Raw genomic sequence first — 4,449 nt, 5'->3', positions numbered from 1 at the left:
CTTTGTCGGGGGCTGTAGCCGCAGCTGATGGGGAGGATGCACTTTCCACTCAGGGTGCTGTGCCACGATGGGGCTGGGGAGTCTCGCTTCCAGCAAGTGCACACGGCATGCCAGGGGAGCAGAGCATGCTGGGGAGCACCTGCAGGGCCGGAGTGCTGCTGGTGGGATGCTGAGGCAAGGAAAACGAAAAGCAGTGGCAGAAGAAGCAGGTTTATCATCTCTCTGCAGAGTTTCGGGGCTCAGCCACAGGGGGGTTTCTGAGCCACGATTCAAAATGACGCTGGGGTCCTCCATCGGGCTGTCAGTCAGAGAAAGCCGCATGGCAGAGGTCTGGCAGCCTGCCGGGGTGGGCAGAGGGAGCAGGGACTCCCCAACTTCTGCTTTATCCCCCCAAGCAGTTTTGCAAGCTCAGGCGTGACTGCAGCCTGCCGGGAGCAGCTATGCAAGATGCCGCGAGGCTCCGTGCTGCGGCCACAGCCCCAGGTAGACCCCGGGGACCCCTGTGCCTGCAGGGGACCCAAATAGTGCCCAGGCTGGGGAATAAGGAAGGAAGGAAGGTGGTATGGCTGCCCGAGGGGAAGCAGAACCAAGGATGTGTGGGGAGCTGGGTCAGAGGAAGCACAGGCAGAGCATCTGCAGTGGAGACGTCATACCCACCTCTCCTGGGTGCTGGCTGCAGGGGCTCAGAGGTACCCAGACTGCAGGAACCCTCAAAAAGCTCAGGCCAACAGGGACAGTGAGGAGGCTGCCAGGGACCAAGCGGTGCCCCAGGTCCTGCCTTGGGGCTTCCTGATTGTTCAGGGCTACGGACCAGCGTAGCTGCATCACCCAGGTCTGGTGGAACAGAAGGGTTCAGGGATGCACTGTAACAGGACATGGTTTTGACTGAGGGCCTTGTGGGAGGGCTGGTCCTGGCAGTTGGCTGCCCATGGCCAGCCACCAAGCCAAGCACTCTCTCATCTGAAAAGCCTTCATTTTTGGGCAGCAGAAAATCAACATCCTGCTTTTCAAAAGGTCAACAGCAACGCAGAAGAGCAAAGCACAGGGAGAAGGGGGAAAGGTGACTTTCAAAGCTCCCCAGCCTGGCCCTGTAGGGCATCCCTCCCTGTCCCAGTGGGACTGAGAGCTCCCCAGAGGGACAGAGCTGCCATAGCCTCACGGTGGTCCCCAAAGAAGGAAGTACAAGGCTTGAAAGCTGAACTCCAAGCCCTGCTGTCCTGGACATTGCTGCCCAGGCAGTTACCTGGTGTTGGGTGCCCCAGAAGGTGCTCGTCCTGCTGCAGGAATACTGGCACAGCCCTCTACACCACTGGGACATCCTCCTGTTTCAAAGCGGCAGCCAGAAACCACCGGAGTCAAACTCCCCTGAGGCCCCAGAGGGAAAGATGCTGAAAGTGGGTTTTTCTTGAAACCTGCCCAAAAGAGGGGTTTGGAAGCGCAAGGAGCTGGTTCGAAGCAGGGGAAGCAGCTGGTGCCCAAGTAAACACAGAAACCAAAACCCTGCAGTTCCCCAACAGCTGCTCCCAGGAGTGGTGGTGGTGCAGAGTATGGCCATAGCCTGTGCTAGTAGAGACCTGGTTTACATTGGACCCGGTGGCTGGAGTACCCTGTTGCACTCGTTCTCTCCACAGTGCCGTGCCGCACCCATGGCAGGTTTGGCAGCGTCCAGGAACCAGCTCTGCCTGTCTGCTCTTGCTGCTGCATTTGTTAGACGCTGAGGGAAAACCCAGCCACCCAGCACCAGCATGTTCAGCAGTGAAGCCACCTAGCACAGCCCTGGGGTCCCTCCACTATGATCACACATGGTCCTTTGAGCAGGCACTGTCCCCAACAGCACCCAGGGGTGCCCAGACATGAGCTGAGCGACAGCAGCAGCAAGCACAGCCCAAACTGACAGCTCCTCTGAATGATCACTCTTGTGACAAGGCTTGTCACCTCTGCACTCATGCATTTAGCAGAGCAGCTCCCAAGGCACCTTGCACCATCTGCTTTTCTTTTGCACCTTGCTGTTCTTTGCCTGTACCCCATGCCAGAGGTTTCCAGGTGGCAATGGGCATGCCATGGGACCAGGAAGAGCCTGGCTCTGTCACCTAAACCCCCAGCGCAGGGGCTCAGGTGCTGCAGAGGCGTCAGGACTTTGCACTGCTCCCAGGTCCCACTTCCCCCACTGCTCCGCATGTGCCCAGCATAGGACAAACCCCTTGGGCTCTGCAGGTGGAAGAGTCCAGGCAGAGGAACTGCGAAGGAAGCCCAGCGGGGGAACCCAGCAAGCAAAGAGCCTCTGGAGGCAGAGGAGCAGCTCAGGAACATGAATGAGATACTTGTTGGGCAGGAGGTGACTCCAGAAAAACCCTGCTGGTAAGTATCACCACCCAGCTTAGTCGTGGAATCCCAGCGGCACGACGGGATGAGACCAGGCACCGCGGCCATGTGTGGCGCAGCCCAGGAGCCCTCGCAGGTACATCCCGGGTTCAAGAGGAGGCAGCCCAGCCCCAGTGAGGCTGCGGGTCTTTGGGGCGGCTAGGGCACCGCAACGAGACCCTCGGGAGAAGCCCCTTCGGCTCCCGCGCTGGGCACTGCTCTGCACCGTGCCGGCACTGCCATCTGCAGGCAGTGACTCCGGGGCCAGTTCTGGGCCTCTGCCAGCACCAAGTGCATAGCACCAGGACTCCCGAGCGAGCAGCAACCCAGCAGCTACGGTCACCCACACCCAGCAGGGCTGCTCCCTGCACCCACTGCTCGCTGCTGTACACCAGCGCAGGGAGCCACGTCCCTCAGCCCACGGGTGCTCACCCACCGCCGGGCAAGCCTATCATGTAACACACAGAAGCCAGCAGCAGCTTCTGCTCCCCTCTGCCCCAACAGCCAGACAGGTAACAGTTAACCTCGGGTCTGGCTGCACAGGAGGCACAGACAGCCCACAGCAAAGCAAAACACAGCCTGCACCTCCCTTGCAGAGAACCAGCAGCACCTCTGCCCTGTGAGAGGGAGGACAAGGGGCTCTGTTTGAATGCAGCAAGGGAGTTGCTTACAAAGCACTCCCTGGAGGCCCATGCTGGTCTGCATAAATCTTCCTTGCCTTCCCTCCTCTTTAAGCAAGGGGCATTTGCAGCTCTGTGTCCTGTTAATACTGACAAACACCATGGGGGGACACATACCCAACTCTCTGTTCTGCTTCTCATGTGCCCCATGTGAACACCATCACCAAAAAGCTGTCCCTATAAACATCTACCCATGCACCTATAGGGCTCTGCCAGTGCTGAGGAGGCTGCCTGCCCTCATCCAACAAGGCACACACACCTGCAAGGAAAGAAACCCCTGCTATAACCCAGGTATAGTCTCTCTGCCAGAAAATGGGCAAGACCATGTTTTTCAAACTAGTTCTGCCTCCAAAGAGGAGACCTTATCCCAGGTGGGCCTTTACCCTCTTGTGTCCCTGGAAGGAAAGAAAGCATCCTCTGAGATGACAGAAACCAGAACACAGGAAACTCCATGCTGCAGAGGGGATTTTTCAGAAGCATTTATTTCACTGCTGACACTGGGGCTGCAGGAGGCAGCGGCTCACTGAGCTGCCCTTTGCTGCAGAAATGTCACTCCCCTCAATCACAAAAATCCATGTATGGTCAGTGTCTGCTCACCTTCCAGCACCTACGTTACACAGACCTACATCACTGGGACATTCACCTGTTAGGGACACCACTTAAAGGATTAAAAATAATCATAATAATAAAGCAAGCTACAAAGTAACACTTGGAGGCGTCATGCAGAAACCTGATTTAGACTACATGGCAGATCAGATTCACTAGGTTTATTGGTGGACTAGTGCTAACTGCTTCTGTGCCAGTCCAACACTGTGTCAAGCTGGAGAGTGTTCCCAAACAGGACAACAGCTCTCTCTTTCCTACGCAGTGGCAGGAAACATTTCCAGATCACAGTTTGTACTTCCAGAACTACACAAGATTATGTGCTTGTAAAAGGTTCTGGGGAATCCTGAAACTTCCTTCCATGACACTGCCTGCCTCCTACCAAGTGGCGGACACTTGAGTGCAGAAGAGTGCCTGAACTGTGCGGTTTCTTTTTTCCTCTTATTTTTTAAATGAAAACAACAGCTGACTGTTAAAATGTTATTCTTAGCACAAGTGAACAAAAAAAGAAAAAAAACCAAACAAACAAAAAAATCACATTACCGGAAGGATATATATTGGCCCATAAGAAAGAAGCAGCTCTATACTATGGCCGCATGAGTTTTTCTTCACCTACAATTTCAGCTTCCCAAGTGAGGTAGGGAGAGGGTGACCACAGAAAAAAAGGTGGCATTTCCAAAGGATTCCACTGTTTTGAAGTTATTGTTTTGAATCCTTCATGTAAAGTTAAAGTGTTCTTTAAGGAAACACTGCCTTTTCTTCATTACAACATTCAGAGTTTCAGGGGTTTTTTGGTTGTTTTGGG

This window comes from Nestor notabilis, unplaced genomic scaffold (genome assembly GCF_000696875.1).
Source record: "Nestor notabilis isolate BGI_N333 unplaced genomic scaffold, ASM69687v1 scaffold24294, whole genome shotgun sequence".
Lineage (NCBI taxonomy): Eukaryota > Metazoa > Chordata > Aves > Psittaciformes > Psittacidae > Nestor > Nestor notabilis.
The sequence above is the reverse complement of the archived record's forward strand: the minus strand, read 5'-3'. Positions refer to the sequence as shown.